This window comes from Saccopteryx leptura, chromosome 2, assembly GCF_036850995.1.
Source record: "Saccopteryx leptura isolate mSacLep1 chromosome 2, mSacLep1_pri_phased_curated, whole genome shotgun sequence".
Taxonomy (NCBI): Eukaryota; Metazoa; Chordata; class Mammalia; order Chiroptera; family Emballonuridae; genus Saccopteryx; species Saccopteryx leptura.
This window is the reverse complement of record NC_089504.1, coordinates 14,077,261-14,099,510: the sequence shown is the minus strand read 5'-3', so window position 1 is coordinate 14,099,510 and position 22,250 is coordinate 14,077,261. Positions and strand designations below refer to the sequence as shown.

Here is a 22,250-nt window from a genome sequence, read left to right as displayed (position 1 = left end):
CTACAAAAGAATTCTATAGGAAATAACAGCCCAAACTGAAAATAACCCAAATGTCCATTAATAAGAGAGTAAGTACATTATGACACATCCATGCAATGGAATATTGTTCAGCAATAAAAATAAACCAACTACTCATATATGCAACAATACAGATGAATGTGAAAGACACGATGTCCAGCAAAATGAGCCAGACAGACATGAAAGAGACACACAGTGTGATGCCATTTATGTGAAGCCCAAGAGTTGGCAAGATTAATCAATGGTGAGAAATTCAGAAAGTGGTTACTTGAAAGGCAGAAGGACAATTAATTAAAAATGGCAACTTGCTAGGATGATGTAATGTTTTGTATCTTATTTTTGGTGTTGGTTACACTGGTGCAAACAACGGTCAAAACTTGTTAAACATACCTGACTGGTGGTGGCCCAGTCGATAGAGAGTTAACATTGGGATGCTGAGGTCCCGGATTTGAAACCCAAGGTCACCAGCTTGAGAGCATAGTTGCTGGCTAGAGCGTGAGATCATAGACATGATCCATGGTTTCTGGCTTGAGCCCAAAGGTTGCTGGCTTGAACCCAACGTTGCTGGCTTGAAGCCTCAGGTTGCTGGCTTGAGCCCAAGGTCGCTGACTTGAGCGAAGGGTCACTGGCTAGGCACATATGAGAAGCAATCAAAGAGTAATTAAAAAGCCACAACTATGTTTTGATGCTTCTCATCTCTCTCCCTTCCCGTCTCTCTCTCTCTTAAAATAATTTGTTAAAATACTGAAGATTTGTGGACTTTATTGTATATAAATTATATTTTAAAAATTAGAAAAATAAAATAATTTTAAATTATCTATAGAATAAACACTAAAATGAGGCCCTGGCCGGTTGGCTCAGCGGTAGAGCGTCGGCCTAGCGTGCAGAGGACCTGGGTTCGATTCCCGGCCAGGGCACACAGGAGAAGCGCCCATTTGCTTCTCCACCCCTCCGCCACGCTTTCCTCTCTGTCTCTCTCTTCCCCTCCCACAGCCAAGGCTCCATTGGAGCAAAGATGGCCTGGGCGCTGGGGATGGCTCTGTGGCCTCTGCCTCAGGCGCTAGAGTGGCTCTGGTCGCAACATGGCGACGCCCAGGATGGGCAGAGCATCGCCCCCTGGTGGGCAGAGCGTTGCCCCTGGTGGGCGTGCCGGGTGGATCCCGGTCGGGCGCATGCGGGAGTCTGTCTGACTGTCTCTCCCTGTTTCCAGCTTCAGATAAATGAAAGAAAAAAAAAACACTAAAATGAAAATACAGCGAAAACATTCATTTCAAATAAAACATTTATACTATGAATGCACTTAGATAAGTGCCCAGTCCTCCCACTTAATGCTGCTCCCTTCCCGTCATTCTCCCCATACCCTTGTCCTCATCTTTTTTTTTTTTACATTAAGCTTGTACAATACAGCAATTTATTTAGATGCTTAAAATGAATACAAAGGGAAATAAAGATCTCAAAATTATACATACTACAACAGTGTGTCATATATTAGATGGTATAAATGAATACACCAGGTGGTGTTTAACTAAAGATAAAACTAAATATCCAGCCTGGCCTGTGGTAGTAGCACAGTGGATAAAGCATTGACCTGGAAATGCTGAGGTCGCCAGTTTGAAACCCTGGGCTTGCCTGGTCAAGGCACATATGGGAGTTGATGCTTCATGCTCCTCCCCCCTTCTCTCTCTCTCTCTCTCTCTCTCTCTCTCTCTCTCTCCTCTCTCCCTCTCTCTCTCCTTTCTAAAAAATGAATAAGTAAATAAATAATTAAAAAAAAACAACTAAATATCCAAAATGCAACACTCATTGGTTTGCTGCTTCAACACAACACACTTTCATACAGATCTAAAAGGTGTCAAAATTAGTACATGCGGCCTAACCTGTGGTGGCGCAGTGGACAAAGCGTCGACCTGGAAATGCTGAGGTCGCCGGTTTGAAACCCTGGGCTTGCCTGGTCAAGGCACGTATGGGAGTTGATGCTTCCAGCTCCTCCCCCCTGTCTCTCTCTGTCTCTCTCTGTCCCTCTCTCTCTCTTCTCTAAAATGAATAAATAAAAATTAAAAAAAAAAAATTAGTACATGCAAAGTCAATTCTTGCATATGATTTTAGCTTAAAACATTTCAGAAAACAGATCTAAAATACCAGTTTTTGTTTGTCAGCTGTAATGTCATGGATATTAAGAACAAGAAAACTTCTATAACGCAAGAAGAGTCCAGATATATATCTTACATGGCTAGCCTCTATTGCAAGATTGTACAAGGTTATGTGCAAACCTTGTCCCCATCTTGACATTTGTCCCTTAGCCATTTTCTAGCCATCAAGAGAGGTGATTTAAGGGGAAGAGCACACACCTTAGAATCAGATGGAGCTGCATTCAAACCTAGGTGTGATTTAAGAATTGAGTGCCCACAGAAGCGTACTTCCTCCACTGTGAAAGTAGTTAATGATACCTACACCTTACCCTGTTGGGCAGGGCTAAGGCAGGGCCAGTGCTGTCTGGCTCCTGGGGAACCTGATTCTTTCTGACCTCAGCCTGTGAAACAAACCCACATGTGAAGGTCCCCTTAAAGTCCTGGAAAAGCTCGGAGGATGAGACTCACTGGCTTTTTCTCCCAGAAGTTAGGAAGGCAGCCCTGGGTCTCTGGAGTTAGGGTCCAAGTGAGCTGGGGCTAAGAGCTGGAGTTTTAAATGGAGCCAAACCGGCCACAGACAGGTACCCCTGGCCTGCAAGTTAGGGGCTAAGATTTAGCTACTGGAGGATCTTGCCCAAATCACTTTGCACACCTCCTGACTCCGTTTCTCCAGTGTATAGAAGAGCTAAAGGCAGAACTGAACTGGTTCAGTCTGAAAGAGGGAAGGTCAGAGCCCTGCCCCCTCGGCTCCCCTCCCCCACCATTTGGCCCTCGAGCCAGGATCCTAGGGACACAATTTGAAATCTCCTGGACCCTGTAAACCCTAGGGGCTGTTTCTCTGTTTCCACCCTGCCTTATTCAGTCATTGAGCACCTGTTACTTGTAACAATAACCCGTACCTGCACCTGCCCCCCATCTGTTAAGGAAAGCTAGGTACACCCATAGATAGCTCCAAACAAGCGCTTAGTATAGCCAAAGAAGCACGGAGATGCAAAAGAATAACCAAATCTCATTACTCTCTCTCCCCCACCCCACCCCCATTCCCACACAGGAGCCCCTGGAAACCTTGGCATTTCCTTACTCAAAGCAGTATTCCGAATTTTTCGGAGTTTGGAAACTAAGTTTGTGTTTGGAAAAGCGTTTCCTAGCTGGGAGGCGTCAAGGCCAGGGTTCCTGCCAGTATCTCCAGCCTCCTGAGACACACCTATTTCCAGGTGAATGAAGGAGGCAACACGAGGCCTGCTCAGGAGCCAGGAGGAAGGCAAAGGACACGCGAAGCCACAAAACCAGCCTCCTGGGTCTGGGCCCCTTCCTGTGCGGAGGAGTGGCCCAGACACCTTCAGCGCGGTCCTCCTGCCTACCCGCGGGTCAGCGGGAAGATTGGGGAATCCTCTTCCCTGCGCCTGACTTTTTTTTTTTTTTCCATTTTACTTTCTTGGACGCCTTTCAAGAGTTTGTGCAATAATTCTGTTTAGCTGTTTTTCTGCCGTTTTCAAATGTGGTGTGGTGTCTCTTTCGGGTGAGAATGGGGTTGTTTGAGGAGCTGAAGGGATCCTTTCACCTCCCATCACACTAATGAAGCAGGCTCCTTGCTGCCAAAGTTACGAAGTCTGAAAGTTTCCGCGTGCCGGGGTTTTGGCTCGGTGCTGGGCTCTGCGAGCTCCCACTTCTTCCCCTGCGCCCCGGCGCTCGGGAGTTCATGCGCCCTTCCCTATACCGCCCATGCTCCCTCTTCCCATCCGTCCCGGGCGAGTGCCGTGCCTCCTTCCTGCCCCAGAGACGGGGCAGACCCCTCACTGCTTTCGAGACGTCCTCGGTGGTCCTACCCATGGCCCCTGAGCCTCTCCTCTCCGCCCCTCCCCGCGGACCGGGTGCGGAGACCTCGATCCGCAGTCCCCCGGCCCCAGTCTGGAAGGCTGGGCAGAGGCTGCAACAGGGACCGGATGGGGACAGTGATGGGGTCCGATCTGGAAGGCAGCGACGAGAACAAAAGCAGTAACACAGCGAGGACAGAAACCCGGCTGGGCCGGAACAGCGGCTCCTCTCTCCCCCTCCGGTCGCACCCCAGCCCGCAGCCTCCGGGCCTGGCCTCGCTCGCAGCCTCGAGGGGCTCGGGCGGCGCCCCGCGGGACCCACCTGATTCGCAAAAGCTGGGCGCGCTCGGGGATGGACCGCGCCTCGGCTCCTGGCCTCCGCGGCGCCCTCGGCTGTCGGAACAGCGGCCGCGCCACCTCCTCCGAGCCCCGCAGGGTGTGCCGCCTGCGCTCCGGCCGGGCGCTGGGCGCTCCTCCCGGGCAGCGGGCAGCGCGCAGCGGGCAGGGGCGCGAGGGAGCGGCGAGCGCTCGGCGGCTGGCGGCGCACTCCCGGCTCTGAGCGGCCCGCAGCTATTTATGCAAAGAGGGTCCCGCCCCGGACACAGACAGCCGGGAGGCGGCCGCGCCAGGGCTCGAGTGCCGGTGCGTGCGTGTCTGGTGGCCGGGAGGCAGAGGGGGTGTTTGTTTCATTTCACTCAGGCAGAAAAAAGCCTGAAACCAGCAAAAAAGAAAGAAAGAAAAGAAAAGAATCCCTGGTGATGGTGGCCCTCTGCCACCTCGGGCCTGCACGTGGTGGGGCTAGGGGTGGGGTGGGGTCTGTCACCCTGCTCTACTAGGAGTGGCCTCCGCGCCCTGGCGCACTGCCACGCGCTGGGGAAGCGAGAGCCTGGGAGGTCCGAGCCACCATTGTTTCCTGGGGAAGGAAGAGCGCGGATGTAGAGAGCGACCGGCCGGCAGGCTCGAGCCACTCTAGACCGAGCCGCCCCCAGTCCTGAGCTCCGGAAGTGGAGGGCTTTTCCTTGGGCACCTAGCGCGGGTCCTGCCGGTGCTTGTTAAAGACTTAGTGATCTTTCAGCCCAGAGTTTCTCAAACAGGGCTCTCCACACCCCCTGGGTTGCTCCACTAAAAACTGTTTAGAAGGGAACCAAAAAGGGGAAAATTTTTTTTTCTTTCTATTTCAGAGTGTGTGCCTCTGTATACAGTATGACAGCAATTCAATTCTGGTGAGTTGATGTAGACACATCCGGCTTAGCTTGTAAGGGCAACAGTCACCTGAGTCCCAGCCTTGGGCTCAGGACCCTGTATCTTACCGGTGGAAATTCAAAACTTCAGTTTGCCAGGATCATTTGCATCGAACATCAATTTCAGAGACTAGGAGATGAGCTTCTTAAATATTTTAGTGCATTGAAACTGTAATTTGACACCATGAAAAGTGACACAGAGCATGGGGCCTGATGAATAATTTTAATTGTTTCATGCTAATGAGAAAAGAAAAGGCCTAATGGAATACTTGAAGGAGGCCGGAGGCTGGAAGCAGCCCAGGTGTCATCTCAGGGCTTGGGAGAAGGAAGTGTCCCAATGGAACCCATGGAGTAAAGTGGTGGGAGAATTGAATCATCAGGCCCCCACAGGGCCTCAGGAATGAGGAGCTCCACAGTAGGGGGCATAGAGGGTCTTTTGCTAGAGCATGAATTGTGCCTTTATCATCTTTGGTGAACACATTTGTAATAGTTCATTAGCAGTGAGTATCACGGTAAATATACACTGAGCAATGTTATATATACTAAGTGCCTAGTTCCCATTTTTCATTATTGCATTTGAAAATGCATTTGAGAATGCATTGTTTGCTTGGCACATCAAAACAAGGTTTTTAAAAAGAAAACAATGACTAACTTTGACAATGGCTCAAGTGATGTCACTCATCATGATCAAAATCAAATATGATGACACAGGAAATATAAAGCATGTGAAAACATTATCCTGCTCCCATTAAACCTGGTATCAGGGTCTTGATTTCAGCAACACATGATCAGTCACATTAATTTGATGTTGTTAATTTTGATTTTATTGGTTTTGTGGTTATGTTTGTATTAGAAGATTTGTTTTTGTTTTTATGGTTGGTGTGTATAACTGAGTATGAGGACTTCATGCTTAATTTTAAGGCTTCAGTAACACAGTAAATATACACTGAGCAATGTTATATATACTAAGTGCCTAGTTCCCATTTTTCATTATTGCATTTGAAAATGCATTTGAGAATGCATTGTTTAAATTGCTTGGCACATCAAAACAAGGTTTTTAAAAAGAAAACAATGACTAACTCTGACAATGGCTCAAGTGTCCGAGTAACAATAAAATAAAAATAATTTAAGTCAACACCTATTTCAGTAACAATAAAATAAAAATAATTTAAGTCAACACTGGGTCGGGACTTTTTTGTTTTATTTTGAGAGGAGCCATGTGGTTCTCAAAATCTAACTAGCAGTTCTACTGACTGAATGAGCTAGAAAACACTTTACAGACTGTATACATTGAGTTTGGTGTCGGGGGTTAAAAGTTAAAGGTCTTAGATGAGTTAGTTAAAGGTCTTCTCTTCTAAGACTCATTTGCCTCTAACGCAAAATGGGGATCAGATGACTGGTTTGTGGGAGAAGTAAAATCAGAATGAGATAACTGATGCTGAAAATATTTTGGCAGGGAAAGGCAGGTCAGTAAACACGATAGCTCTGACCACTGGCCAGGCTTTGCTCCAAGTGCTTCACACACACCTGAGCTCAACTTAATCCTCAGCAAGCCCTAATCACATTCTCACACTTTCCAGGAAAGCTAAAGCGTGCCAAGTTAAGTGCTCTGAGGCCAGAAGACCTTCCTCCCGGTTCCTCCTTCATTCTTCTTCTTTCAATCAATTTTAGAGAGAGAGGGGAAGGGATAGTAAGAGAGAGAGAGAGAGAGAAACATTGATTTGTTATTCCACTTATTTATGCTTTCTTTGGTTGATTCTCGTATGTGACCTGACTGGGGATTAGAGAGAGAGAGAGAGAGAGAGCACTAGAAAGCTTCAATATCATAAAAATAACAATTCTCAAATCAACCAAAAAAATTCAAAACAGAGCCCAACAGAGTTTCTGTGGAACTTGATGAGCTGCTCCTAAAATTCATGTGGAAAAGCAAAGGGCCAAATTTAGTCAAGACAGTTTTGACAAAGCAGGGAGAACAGACTGGGCATTTGCTCACCAGCTCACAGTACGTACCATGAAGCTCTATGAGTCTGCAATATAGAGTTGGTGCTCAGATAGACTATTAGGCCAATGGAACAGAAGATGGAGCCCAGAAAGAGCCTCACCCCTGTGTGGGAAGTCAGGGTGAGACAGAGGTGGGACTGCAGATAGAACAGACTGATCAGGCTTAACGAGGCAGTGGTACAGTGGATAGAGCATCCATCTGGGATGCAGAGGACTCTGGTTTGAAACTCCAAGTTCGCCAGCTTGAGTGTGGGCCCATTCGGTTTGAGCGCAGGATCACCAGCTTGAGCGTGGAGTCACTAGCTTGAGTGTGGTAGACATGAACCCATGGTTGCTGGCTTGCAGCCCAAGGTCACTGGCTTGAGCAAGGGGTTACTACTGGCTTGCACCCCCGGTCAAGGCACATATGAGAAGCAATCAATGAACAACTAAAGTGCCGCAACTATGAGTTGATGCTTCTCATATCTCTCCCTTCCTGTCTCTCTAAAAAAAAGGCAAAATATATAGAAAGGGTATTGTAACAAATTAATAGACAAACCAGAGATTGGGAGAAGATATTTGCTACCTAGATAACTAACAAAGAATTGATATCTAAAATAGACAAGGGCCTGACCAGGCGGTGGCGCAGTGGATAGAGCATTGGACTGGGATGTGGAAGGACCCAGGTTCGAGACCCTGGGGTTGCCACCTTGAGCGCGGGCTCATCTGGCTTGAGCAAAAAGCTCACTAGCATGGACCCAAGGTCACTGGCTCAAGCGGGGGGTTACTCAGTCTGCTGAAGGCCCGCGGTCATGGCACATATAAGAAAGCAATCAATGAACAACTACGGTGTTGCAACAAAAAACTGATGATTGGCCTGACCAGGCGGTGGCGCAGTGGATGGAGCATTGGACTGGGATGTGGAGGACCCAGGTTCGAGACCCCAAGGTCGCCAGCTTGAGCGTGGGCTCATCTGGTTTGAGCGAGGCTCACCAGCTTGGACCCAAGGTTACTGGCTTGAGCAAGGGTTTATTCAGTCTGCTGAAGGCCCGCAGTCAAGGCACGTATGAGAAGGCAATCAATGAACAACTAAGTTGTCGCAATGAAAAACTGATGATAGATGCTTCTCATCTCTCTCCATTCCTGTCTGTCTGCCCCTGTCTATCCCTCTCTCTGACTCCCTCTCTGTCTCTGAAAAAAAAATAAAATAAAAAAATAAAAAAATAAAAAAAAAATTAAAAATTAAAAAAAACTGATGATTGATGCTTCTCATCTCTCTCCGTTCCCCGTTCCTGTCTGTCTGTCCCTATCTATCCCTCTATCTGACTCTCTCTCTGTCCCTGTAAAAAAATTTAAAAATAGCCTGACCTGTGGTGGCACAGTGGATAAAGCGTCGACCTGGAATGCTGAGGTCGCCAGTTCAAAACCCTGGGCTTGCCTGGTCAAGGCAGATATGGAAGTTGATGCTTCCTGCTCCTCCCCCTGTTCTCTATCTCTCCCTCTCTCTCTCTCTCTAATAAAAATGAATAAATAAAATCTAAAAAAGTAAATAAACAAAAAAATTTTTTAAAAACTAAGAAAAAAAATTAAAAATAAATAAAATAGACAAGGAACTCCTGCAAACACACAGGAAAAGACAACTATTTTCCAATTGTCACATCTGACTCAAATCCCTGGATGAAATGTTTCTGGGTCAGGGTCCCTGTATGTCCCCTGCATGGCACTTATAACTGTTTGGAGATAATTTTTATTTAGCAACATGCCTTAAAAGTCAATCGCCACCTCTGTCTTGTTCCATTACATCCCCAGTACTTGCCTGGCACACAAGAGACATGCAATGGACACGTGTTGACTGAATGGAGACCTCGGGCTGGGATGGACAAGGTTCCCGGAGTGTGGGGTGAGGGGGACAAGGTTCCCGGAGTGTGGGGTGAGGGGGACAAGGTTCCCGGAGTGTGGGGTGAGGGGGACAAGGTTCCCGGAGTGTGGGGTGAGGCGGACAAGGTTCCCGGAGTGTGGGGTGAGGGGGACAAGGTTCCCGGAGTGTGGGGTGAGGGGGACAAGGTTCCCGGAGTGTGGGGTGAGGGGGACAAGGTTCCCGGAGTGTGGGGTGAGGCGGACAAGGTTCCTGGAGTGTAGGGTGAGGGGGACAAGGTTCCCGGAGTGTGGGGTGAGGGGGACAAGGTTCCCGGAGTGTGGGGTGAGGGGGACAAGGTTCCCGGAGTCTGCTGAGTCCTTCCCAAGGAAACACCAAACACCACATCAGGGAAATTTGAGACCTGCCCTGGAGTTCCATGAGATGGCCCCTCAATTTATCTATGAGGAACTGAGTTTCAGATGGGGGAGTGACTTTCTGAAAATCACAAACTAGGGATTTTCTGAGCTGGGTTTCATTCATTCTCAACTTTCCCACATGCTCCTTAACTCTAGACAGGTGGGGAAACGCCCAGGTCCACAGCGCATTGTTTTGTTTTTGAGAGAGAGAAGGCCAGGGAAGAGCGGGAAGCATTAACTCATAGTAGCTGCTTCTCTCACATGCCTTGACCAGGCAAGCCTGAGGTTTCAAACCAGTGACTTCGGCAATTTTTTTTTTTTTTTTTTTTTACAGAGGCAGAGATAGACAGGGACAGACAGACAGGAACGGAGAGAGATGAGAAGCATCAATCATCAGTTTCTTGTTGCGACTTCTTAGTTGTTCATTGATTGCTTTCTCACATGTGCCTTGACCGCAGGCCTTCAGCAGACCGAGTAACCCCCTGCTGGAGCCAGCGACCTTGGGTCTAAGCTGGTGAGCTCTTTGCTCAAACCAGATGAGCCCGCGCTCAAGCTGGCGACCTCGGGGTCTCGAACCTGGGTCCTTCCGCATCCCAGTCTGACACTCTATCCACTGCGCCACCACCTTCAGTATTTCTGATCGATGCTTTATCCACTGAACCCCCAAGGTCAGGTCAAAGTGGCCAGTGTTTTATTTTTATTTACTTATTTATCAGCCCCAGGGCTTGAGGGGCTAAGCTGGAGTCAGAGCAAAGAGGCTGTGAAGGGGAAGACCAGGGATTGGCATTCTGTCCTTGCCACGGAGGGGTCCTCCAGAGGATCCCGGGTGGGGGTAGCACAATGGAGGTCATGTTGAAGGGATTCTCCCCTCCCCCGCCCGCCCCACTATCACAGTCACCACTGAAACATGAAGTCTGTGGCTGAAAAGGATTTCTAAGGAATATACCCTCACAGGGTGACCTGATCATAAATTCCAAAGGTCATGGTGAGTAGTCACACCCCAGGCCATATCACTTATTTAGTAAAAGATTGATATTTGCCTGAATGAACAATGATATTTGCCTTATTTTCTCTCAGCTTCATGTAATCTTCCTTAGTTCCCTTCCTTAATTTCAAATGTATAAAAGAAACCGCAAATTGTCATTCTCCAGAGCATTTGAGACCTTGCTTTCTGGCGGTTTGGCTCAAATAAAATCTTACAAAAATTCTTTATGAGTTTGGACATTCTTATGTCTACAAGTCAAAGGGATCGAAATAAAGTAGGGAGGGGAGGAAGAAGAGAGTGAGAGACAGAAGGAAGGGAAGGAGGGAGGGAGGGACGGAGGGAGGGAGGGAGGGGAGGGGAGGGGAGGGGAGGGGAGGGGAGGGGAGGGAGGGAGGGAGGGAGGGGAGGGGAGGGAGGGAGAGGGGAGGGGAGGGGAGGGAGAGGGGAGGGGAGGGGAGGGGAGGGAGGGGAGGGGAGGGGAGGGGAGGGAGGGAGGGAGGGAGGGAGGGAGGGGAGGGGAGGGAGGGAGAGGGGAGGGGAGGGGAGGGGAGGGGAGGGGAGGGGAGGGAGGAGGGAAGGCATTCTGACTTGGAACTGACATCAGAGAATTGCTTTCTGTCCAGCGGCCCCATAAATAAGACGGGAGGGATTGACAACCCCAGGGGAAAGGAAGCTGACTTGGCTCTTCAGAGGCCCATCGACTTCTCTGTCCTTTATTGAACCGGGGAATGCTGTTAAAATTATTTCCAGGGAAGAAAATATCTTATCTTTTGACTTGATTTTGCACTTGGAAGTCATTTGTTTTCTAATGACATTAAATTCTACCTCTGTCATTTACATATATCTAGTTTGAAAAAGCAGAATGGTGTGTTAAGTTTATTATTTTTAAAAATCTGTCAGGTCCTCCCAGAGCATAAGAATTTGACCAGCTGAAATAAAATTCTACCTACCCAACCAAACTTACATTCCAACAGTTTTTTTTAAAGTATTCTTCTCTCAAACTTTAAAAAAGTTCATAGAGCCAATCCACTTGAGTGGAGGAGGAGTGGGAGGGGTGCCTTCACTGTGATGTTTTTTTAGTTTTGGATTCTTGATCCATGAGAATGAGTTATCTGTTTTTCAAATTAACTACGAGAAAAAAGGAGAGATGAGAGAGGAAAGGAGAAAGGAGGGGAGAAGAAAGGAGGGAAGGAGAGAGGAGAGGAGGAGAGGAGAGGGGAAGAGGGGGGGGAGGAAAGGAGAGGGGGAGGGGAGAAGAGAGGAGGGGGAGGAGAGGGGAGAGGAAGGGGAGAAAGGATGAGGAAGGGGCTGCAAGAAGAGGCCACCAAGATAAGACTATCTAGAAACATGTTTGCTTATTGAGAAATCAAACTGTGTGATCAGTTATATCTCAATAAAGCTGAAGAAAAACCCCAAAGCTAGATGTATGCGAGGAGGGCAGTTTGTATGTATTTGTTGTCTACCTGTGTGTGTGTGTGTGCACGCACGCACGCACTTATCTATGTGTCTGTCTTTGTGACTGTGGGTATGCTTGAGTATGCGCCTATATGTGTGTGGATATGTTTGAATATGTGTCTGTGCATCTGTATCTAGACAGTCCCTGGCATATATTAGGTGCTCAATCAATATGTATGTGCATATGCTTTTGTGAATCTGTATAATTGTGCACGTGTGTGGCTGAGTGTGCATTCTTGTATGTTGACTGTGCCTGTTTGTGCCTGTGGAAGGGTGAAGCATAGATGTGTATTGGTGTCTGGGTGTGTGTTGTAAGCATGTGTCTTCACACATAGGTGTGAGGGTACATTTGAAGTGTGAGTGCATGGTTCAGTGTGAGGCTGCATGGCTGAGCTTGAGGGAGAGGGTGCATGTGCACATTTGTGAGCTTGTCTCAAGGGCGGTACATGAACACACCGTGATGTGTGCTTGAGGGTGCATGTGCACATGTGTATGTGTGTGCTATGAGGATGTGTGTGCATGTGTGTGCTATGAGGGTATGCATGCATGTGTGCATGCATGTGCTGTGAGAGTATGTGTGCATGTGTGTGTTTGAGGGTGTGTGCATGTATACACACAGTGTGCATGTGTGTGTTGTGAGGGTGTGTGCTGTGAAGGGTGCATGCATGTGTTCATGCGTATGTGCTATGAAGGTGTGCATGCTGTGTGTGCTATGAAGGTGTGCATGCTGTGTGTGCTGTGAGGGTGTGTGTGCATACATGTGTGTGTGCTGTGAGGGTATGCGTGCATGTATGTGTGCTGTGAGGGTGTGTGTGCATACATGTGTGTATGCTGTGAAGGAGTGCGTGCATGTGTGTGTGCTGTGAGGGTGTGCGTGCATGTGTGTGCTGTGAGGGTGTGTATGCATGAGTGTGTGTGTGTGCTGTGAAAGTGTGTGTGCATGTGTGTGTGCTGTGAGGGTGTGCATGCATGTGTGCATGTGTGTGTGCTGTGAGGGTGGGTGTGCACACATGTATGTGCTGTGAGGGTGTGTGTTTCTGGGCACCTGAATGTGTGGGGACTCTGGTAGCCCAGAGTTTATTTTCTCTTCCTCAAGTCAGGAAATGCCTGTGGGTTTGTATGATTGGCCAGTTCCTCTTTCACTTTAATGGGGGCCATTTGGGCCCCTGGCAGCCTCTTAGCAGTTCCCACCCACCCAGTTAATTCTGCTTCCTTTGTGGAAACCAGAAGGGTGAGTTTGCAAGAGCTCAATTAAAACTAGTCACATGCCCTGATTCTGAGGAAGGGAAGAAACACTGAAGCTCTGGCCCCACAGCGGGAGAACTCATTTTTCCTCCCTCCTGTCTTATTCCCAGTTCTCTGCTGGGCAGGGGTGAGACCCCTTCCTGGCTAGGTACGCCTCAGCGCGTGCGCAGCAGTGAGCAAGGCACGAGGACTGGAGGCAGAAAACGTGGGCTCAAATGCTGCTCCCACCCTTGCTGAACTAGGAACCTTGGGACAGGTGCCGAAACTCTCAGGGCCTCCACCTCCTCACTGGCAAAATGGGCTGCCTGACATGGAGGTTGACTCTCTTGGCGATGCCGGTAAAGCCTGAGCTGAGACCATGAGCACGTGCACTTACCCTGCGAGCAGTAGGGGCCTGAGGGTTTTAAACAGGGCCCTCCTCATTCCAGATCATCAGAGTCACCTTCCAGTTCTTATCATGACAATTCACTCCTCTCGGCCTGTTGAGACATCCCCTCTCCACCTGGGCGGCCTCTGCATGCTGCAGCAGGCCCCCTGCACCTCTCCTCACCACCCCGAAGTGACTCAGAGTGCAGGTATTTTAGGATCTCAGAGAGACACACCTAGAAACAAATGTTGCCACCATGCGCTGCACCAAGACCCACAGGGGTCTTATCAACAGCACAAAGCTGAGCAGGGGGCACAGGGTCCTCAGAACAGAAAGGAAAGTCTCTGGGAGTCTAGAGAACCCACCGGGAAGCTGGGTTCTCCTCTTGGACACCCTGCTTGCCTCCCCACTTCTCACCTCCCACATACAAACACACACACCCATCCGACGGGGTTTAATCCACCCACCTACGGCCTGCCCAGCCCTGCTCCAGGCCTGCTCCAGGCCTTCTTCCTCTGCACGGGAGGAGGAGGGCGCCGCTGTGGAGGATGTCAGGGCAGAAGCCCCTTTGGAAGCCAATGGGTTTGTGGAGCCCTTTGCCTTCCCAATGCCCAGGTGTCGAGTGCAGACTCCTGAACCACACACAGTGACTGCACCCCTGTCTGCGGGGGTCCCAGGAACCTGCATGGCACTAAGGTGGGGAAACGGAATACTGCTCCCCCAACAATATCCACATCCTGATCCCGAAACCTGTGAGTGTGTTATGTCATCTGGCAAACAGAATATTGAGGGAGTGCAGTGATTTTCCACCGGTGTGCTGCAAGAATTTTTAAAACATGCAGTGCCTGACTATTTAGGGAAGGGCACTGACCTCTTTTCCCTTAGATTGTCAAATAAAAAAAGGGACAACAACCAACACAGTAATAGCTATCCAGTGTGACTGCCGTGTCTTGAATCATAAACATATAGGTCATAAAATAGAATTGCATCTTATTGGTTGTGTCACATAATAAGGTTGCATCTGATTGGTTAATTCTTGGTACCAAAAATAAATGTTGCATCAAGACCCACAGGGGTCTAGCCTGAGCAGGCAGTGGCGCAGTGGATAGAGCGTCGGACTGGGATGAGGAAGACCCAGGTTCGAGACCCCGAAGTCGCCAGCTTGAGCGCGGGCTCATCTGATTTGAGCAAGGCTCGCCAGCTTGGACCCAAGGTCGCTGGCTCGAGCAAGGGGTTACTTGGTTTGCTGTAGCCCTATGGTCAAGGCACATATGAGAAAGCAATCAATGAACAACTAAGGTGTTGCAACGAAAAACTGATGATTGATGCTTCTCATCTCTCTCCATTCCTGTCTGTCTGTCCCTATCTATCCCTCTCTCTGACTCTCTCTCTGTCCCTGTAAAAAAACAATGTAACTTTGGAGCAAAAAAGGTAGGTAATTACTATTTTTTTTGTAAATTAATCAAAATTATCCTTTTTGTTGTTAGATTGGCAAAAAGTGTGTGTGCGTGTGTGTGTGTGTGTGTGTGTGTGTATATATATATATATATATATATATATATATATGTATATATATATATTGTGTGTGTGGGTGCCACAGCAGTTTAGTAATTAGTTTAGGTGTGCCATGAGATAGAAAAGGTTGGAAATTGCAAGGGTAGTGGATAGGGAATTAAAGTTGCTAACGAACAGGCCTAAAAAGTAAAACGTAGAAATTCTGGTATCTGAGTGAGTCCAAGACAAGTGCCTTTAAAACTGGAAGACAGAAGCAGAGGAAGATTCCGAGAAGGAAACAGAAGTTGGGGTGATACAATGTAAGGACTCAGCTCCTTGCTGCCAGCTTTGGGGGTGGGAAGGGACCACAGGTCAAGGGGTGCTGGCCAGCCTCTGGAATAAGAAAAGGTGAGAAGACAGGTTGCCCCCTAGAGTCTCCAGAAAGCGACGCAGTCCTGCCGACACCTTGATTTTCGCCCAGGGAGACCTATGTCAGGCTTCAGACCTCACAAATAGAAGATGATAAATGTGTGAGTGTGTTTTAAGCCACTAAGTGTTTGGTGACTGCTTCAGCGGCGGTAGGAATCTGACACACAAAGGCTCGGTGACTCTGGTGCAGTGTTCAGGGAAGCCCTAGGCTCCCCTGGCTGGCCTCTCTGGCCCAGGCAGAGGCAGGATTGGGGAAAGAGGCCTCTGGTTTGAAGAGACACGGTGTCAGGGGTCCGAATGAACATAGACATGTCCCAGGAGTACTTGCACTGTAGTAGAGCGCTGCCCACAACAGTTAATGCCACTACGTGTTGATCACAGCATTACCCTCAAGATTTAAGGGGTACAGTGATGTATAAGCAAGGGCCCCAGCTTCTGAAGGTCTTATACACAGGAGGAGAGATAGATGTGTACGAGTTGGGAAACAAAACCATTCATAACCAGAGGAATGAAGTCCCAACGGCGGAATGTCAGGCAGTGGCACTGAAGGCACAAGAGACCTCCCTGGTTTTCTCATCAATCCCAAGGCCTGCCTTAGGGCAGACTGACTTGGAGTCCCGCCCTTATCACTGGACGGCTATGTGACCTGGGAAAAGGTAACACAGGAGGTCCACATCCGGAAAAATTGATCTGATGTTGTTTTGAGATCCCAAAGACACCACAAGGATAGCCAGATGGAGCGGACGACGCCTTTTCTACTTGCATACAGAGGCAACACCCTGATGGCAGCCGGCAGGGGAAGGGGAAGGCCCCACAGCCCTCAGAGAAGGGTTCAGGTTTTTTTTGGGTTTTTTTTTTTTTGTATATTTCTGAAGCTAGAGACGGGGAGAGACAGTCAGACAGACTCTCGCATGTGCCCGACCGGGATCCACCCCGCACGCCCACCATGGGGCCACGCTCTGCCCACCAGGGGGCGATGCTCTGCCCCTCTGGGGCATCGCTCTGTTGCCACCAGAGCCACTCTAGCGCCTGGGGCAGAGGCCAAGGTGCCATCCCCAGCGCCCGGGCCATCTTTGCTCCAATGGAGCCTTGGCTGCGGGAGGGGAAGAGAGAGACAGAGAGGGGGAGGGGTGGAGAAGCAGATGGGCGCTTCTCCTGTGTGCCCTGGCCGGGAATCGAACCCAGGACTTCTGCACGCCAGGCCAACGCTCTACCACTGAGCCAACCGGCCAGGGCCGGGTTCAGGTTTTTATAGCTAAGCCCTGGGCAACTGCTCAAGCGAAACTCTGTCAAGGAGCAATCAAGCAGGTGAGCAGGGTGTAAGGAGAAGGGGTTTGCGCCTTTCTGTGTTGTCCCGCCTTGATACGTATCCGGTGACTCAGTCCCATTGTTCTTAGTGAAACCTTAGTGACAGTACAGTCTTACTAGCTTCTATTTCACGGCCCGTGATCAGGATCCATGACCACAGCACCACGCAGCTGGGGTGGGGGGGGGGGGGGAGGAAGGGCCATTTTCAGCATCGACCCTCCAGCAAGCTGTTTCCCTGCCCTGGCTTGGATTCTGCACTTATTTAGTGAGGCCCCTCCTTCTTTCCGTCATCTTCCTTCTGGCTGAAGACCTCAGGGACAGATGGGGCTGTCCTGATGGTCATCATCCACAATCATCTCTACGCACCTGCAACATGCTGACCTGAAGTTGGAGTTGTCACGGGCACGTTTTCAATTATTCCGCAAACTACCCTAAAGCAGTTAAGTGAAACAAGCTAGACACAGAAGACAAATATTGCGTGGTTGCACGTATATGGGGCACCTAGAGGAGTCGCGTTCAAAGAGAGAAAGTAGAATGGTGGTTGCCGAGGGTGAAGTGATAAGGGAACTCAAGAGTTTAAATTTTGGCCTGAGTAATGGTGGCTTTGCTTATGGTCAGTGAGCATAATGGTTAACGCAAGCAAAAGCTTTATTCCAGGATCTGGGATTCCTGAACCAGCCAACGTGACCTAATGAGATCTGAGAGTGACCCACCTTTGTGCCCCAGGGGTCTGCAAACAAAGCCTTTGTGCTCCAAGGACAGGAAGTCCCTTGACTATGACCTGAGTAACTCTCCTTTGAAATCCTGAAACCCTTACCTACCCTTTCCTTCCCCTTATAAAAAGGTTGGCTGGGAAAAGAGTGTTAAGATGATTTGGGATGTAACCCAGTTGGGCAGATAAAATATATTATGCTCACTTTGTTAAAGATGGCGCTGCCCACGTGGAAGCCTGTCTCCCAGGTGATTGCTTGGGATGGGCGTGATTGTATTAATGTGTGTTGGGGCCGACTGTGGGCAAGCAGGATCCTTGTAGCCTGGGGCTTGGTTTTAGGACTAAACCTTTCCCACCCTTTTTGATGTGGGGTGGTACAATCCCATCATGCCTCAGATAAGTGACTTTGTATTAGGGACTTCCCTATTTTGTATATTGGATTAAAGGTTTTGATGTCTGCACTATAAAGTGGGGCAGACCGGGAGTTTGTGCTCTCGGTTCCTGAGATTAGCATTAGAGGAGAGAGCAGAGAGGAGAGCAGAGAGAGGCCACTTGGAGGCCAGGAGAAGCAGCCAAGATGGCAAAGTGCTGAAAGAAAAGCCAGTTTGTGCAGAGTTTGTGCAGGGAGAAGGAAGGAGTTGGAGAACAGAGGTAAATAAGTCTGGTGAGCTAGAAACCTTTGATTCTAGGAAACTCGGATAAGTCAGTAGCTTTGTGAGCACTGAATGAGTGGGTTTTGGAGCCCAGTGTGTGTTTTTACTTGCCCGCCGGGTGCAAGCTAGGATTAAAGCTAATGGCCCACCAGTTCTTGGCTCCGTTGTTTTATTACCATCTGTCCAAATCTAATGCGAATCTGCATGGGCCAGGTGGTTATGATGGTGGCCGTGGATACTGGCCATACAAACCCCATCTCCCCAGATTGCCGGTCATCGAAATAAAGTGCCCAGAATGATTCAATCCTGTCTATTTTTTGGCTGAAATGGTGACAGGCATTTTTTCTGGTTTCAAAGGGAGGGGGAAATGGGAGTTATTATTTAATGGGTACCAAGTTTTAGTTTGGAATGATGAAAAGTTCTGGAGATGGAAGGTGGCGATGGTCGTACAACAATGTGAACATATTAATGTCAATAAAGTGTACACTTAAAATGGTTAAAACGGTAAATTTTGTGTAAATGTTTTACCAGAATGAAGATTTTTTTTAAATACCCGTAAAAATTGGGTGATGGGTATGCAACATTGAATGACAAGATAACCTGGAGTTGTTTTCTTTGAACATATGTACCCTGATTTATTGATGTCACCCCATTAAAATTAATAAAAATTTATTTTAAAAAATACCCATAAAAAATAACGTTAAAAAAAATGTCCAATGCTGTAGGAATTTTTATAAGTTTATTTGAACCAAATTTGACAATCACTGGGAAGCAAGATCTTAATGCACTGAGAAAATGCTCCTGAAAATGGCGTTTCACCACTTATTTTATAGGTCAGAATCCAAGGGGAAGACGTAAGGGGGCTACATGGAATCTATTGGTGACAGAGTAGGAGGCGGGAGAAGACTCTGGGATTGGATAAAAAGTAAAAGGAATAGGCAGATGTTTCTTGTACATAGGTGGAAATAGGATAGTGAACAGTTAGCAGTTAAAACGATAATAATAACAAGGAGAGGCCGGCTCTGTTTCTGGTGGTTGCGCTTTGATATTCCACAGGTATGTTATCAGGCATGTTATCTGAGATGCAAAAAAGACAACAGCGGCTCAGTTAAGGAACACTGACCTTTGTTAGGAAAAATACTACTCTAGGACATGACTGCCCACCCTAAACTGCTTTTAGAAAGTTTTCGTTTCAGACCATCCTTTGTGGTTTCTTCAGGTCTCCGAGTTCATCCGGCTGCCACGTCGGCCTCCCCTGAGCTTGTCAGGTTTCGTGTGTGGCCCTCTTTTCCTCTACACCCTAAAGCAAAGGTGACTCACCCCATTTTACAGATGAGGGAGCTAAGAGATGAAAGGATTTGCCCAACATCACGAAACCAGAGAACCGCAGAGCTGGGATCTGAACCCAAGCCTGACTCTAAACCTAGGGTCCTTTTCTTCTAATATCTTGCCTCCATTCTTTCCAAAGGCTCATTAGGAGAGCCTACTAGGGGAGCCCCTGCACTAGGCACAGTGGAGAGGAGGGGAGAGAACAAAGCAGAGGCTGTCCAAGAGAATTGAGGAACAGGCATTATCTCTGAGGTCATGTGCAGACCAAAAGGAGGAAGCTGCCTTCTGGCCACATTGATCCCACCCTATCAAGCCAGTAGCCGCAGCCACCATCACAGCCACCTGGTCCATGCAGTTCGCATTTGATTCAGACAGACGGTAATAAAACAATGGAGCCAAGAACTGGTGGGTCACCCTTTATTCTAGACTTGTATTGGCCAACTGTCGAACAGATAATATATGTTATGCTCACTTTGTTAAAGATGGTGCTGCCCACATGGAAGCCTGTCGCCCAGGTGATATTAATGTGTATTGGGGGCCTGACCTATGGTGGCGCAGTGGGTAAAAGCATTGACCTGGAACGCTGAGGTCGCCGGTTTGAAACCCCAGGCTTGCCTGGTCAAGGCACATATGGGAGTTGATGCTTCCTGCTCCTCCCTCTGTTCTTTCTATCTCTTTCCTCTCTCTGTCTCTTTCTCTCTCTGTGTCTCCTCTCTCTAAAAAAATGAATAAATAAAATGTAAAAAATAAATAATAAAAAAAAATAATAATGTGTATTGGGGGCGGGCTGTGGGCAGGCAGAGACCAGAGAGCAGAGAAAGGCCACGTGGAGGAGGCCTGGAGAAGCAGCCAAGATGGCAGAGTGCTGAAGGAAAAGCCAGTTTGTGCAGTTTGTGCAGGGAGAAGGAAGGAGATGGGGAACAGAGGTGAATAAGTCTGGTGAGCTAGAAACTTTTGATTCTAGGAAACTCGGATAAGTCAGTAGCTTTGTGAGCACTGAATGAGTGGGTTTTGGAGCCCAGTGTGTGTTGTACTTGCCCGCCAGGTGCAAGCTAGGATTAAAGATGATGGTTCACCAGTTTTTGGCTCTGTTTTTTCTTTACCGACTGTCCGAATCCAATGGGAACCTGCATGGGCCAGGTGGCGGTAGTGGTGGCCGTGTATAATGGCTTCACACCAACACATAAAAAACAAACACATGGGCACCAAAACCCACTCACATGTTCTCCTGTTCCACAACTGGGAGGATCTTTCCGGTTTTCCCTAGAATCAAAGGCTCCCACCTCACCAGTTCAGCAGAGCTTACAAAGCCCCTGACCTCTGTTCCCTGCAGCTCCCTGCCATCTTGCTTGCTTCCTCTCTGCCACCATGTGGCCTCTCTCCCTGCAACAATGTGGTCTCCTCTCTGCCAAAATGGCCTCCTAGCTCCTCCTATTAAAACTTTTCAGCGCCAAAGCCCTCCTCCAGCACACATTAGCATAACTAAGCCCCTTCCCAAGCAGGAAGGTAATCAGCCACCTCACGTGGGCAGTGCCATTTTTTTTTAAATTTTATTTATTTATTTATTTGCTACAGAGACAGTGAGTCAGAGAGAGGGATAGACAGGGACAGACAGACAGGAACGGAGAGAGATGAGAATCATCAATCATTAGTTTTTTGTTGGGCGTTGCAACACCTTAGTTGTTCATTGATTACTTTCTCATATGTGCCTTGACTGTGGGCCTTCAGCAGACTGAGTAACCCCTTGCTAGAGCCAGTGACCTTGGGTTCAAGTTGGTGAGCTTTTGCTCAAACCAGATGAGCCCGCGCTCAAGCTGGCAACCTCGGGGTCTCGAACTTGGGTCCTCTGCATCCCAGTCCGACGCTCTATCCATTGCCCCACCACCTGGTCAGGCAGCAGCACCATTTTTAATAATAAAAGTGAGCAAACCAAATAACACAAATTTTACAAACTTATTTGCCCAACACACCCCCATAATTTGGCTGCTTCTCTGAGCTTCCTCTGACAATCCTTATTTTCCATGACAAGAGTGGAAAGTGACAGGAGACCTGTGAAACAGAAGCCCTTTCCAGGGAGATGTAAACACTTCTTTGCTTTCTGTAACAACAGTCACTGGAGAGCTGACAGCATGTTGAGCAGATAAAATATATTACATTCACTTTGTTAAAGATGGCACTGCCCACGTGGAAGCCCGTCGCCCAGGTGATGGTATTGGTTGCCCTTCTTGCTTGGGATGGGTGTGATTATATTGTGTGTTGGGGGTGGGCTGTGGGCAGGCAGGATCCTTGTAGCCTGGGACTTGGTTTTGGGACTAAGCCTTTCCCACCCTTTTTGATGTGGGGTGGTGCACTCTCATGAAGAATTTCATTGTGCCTCAGATAAGTGACTTTGTATCAGAGACTTCCTTGTTTGTATATTGGATTAAAGGTTTTGGTTTCTACACCATAAAGTGGGGTAGAGAGGAGAGCAGAGAAAGGCCACGTGGAGGAGAGGAGAGGCAGCCAAGATGGAGGAATGCTGAAGGAGAAGCCAGTTTGTGCAGAGTTTGTGCAGAGAGAAGGAGATAGGGAACAACGGTGAATAAGGTTGGTGAGGTAGAAACCCTTCATTCTAGGAAACTTGGATAAGTCAGTAGCTTTGTGAGCACTGAATGAGTGGGTTTAGAGCCCAGTGTGTGTTTTTACTTGCCCACTGGGTGCAAGCTAAGATTAAAGCTAATGGCCCACCAGTTCTTGGCTCCGTTGTTTCATTACCGTCTGTACGAATCCAATGAGAACCTGCATGGGCCAGGCGGCTGTGATGGTGGCCGTGGCTAC

At 48.4% G+C, this 22,250-nt stretch overlaps 1 protein-coding gene across 3 annotated transcripts in view; it reads right to left on the bottom strand.

The window, feature by feature from the left end:
- The window catches only part of GGTA1 (glycoprotein alpha-galactosyltransferase 1 (inactive)), a 381,241-nt gene that overhangs the window by 64,965 nt on the left and 294,026 nt on the right, over positions 1 to 22,250 (bottom strand). For 2 of the 3 annotated variants that reach the window (XM_066367260.1, XM_066367266.1), the window contains exon 1: positions 4,284 to 4,527. The exons of the other annotated variant lie outside the window; for it this stretch is intronic. The gene's annotated coding sequence lies outside the window, so the exon portion shown is untranslated. Of the gene's footprint in view, positions 1 to 4,283; positions 4,528 to 22,250 lie in introns of those variants that run through there. 3 annotated transcript variants of the gene reach the window in all.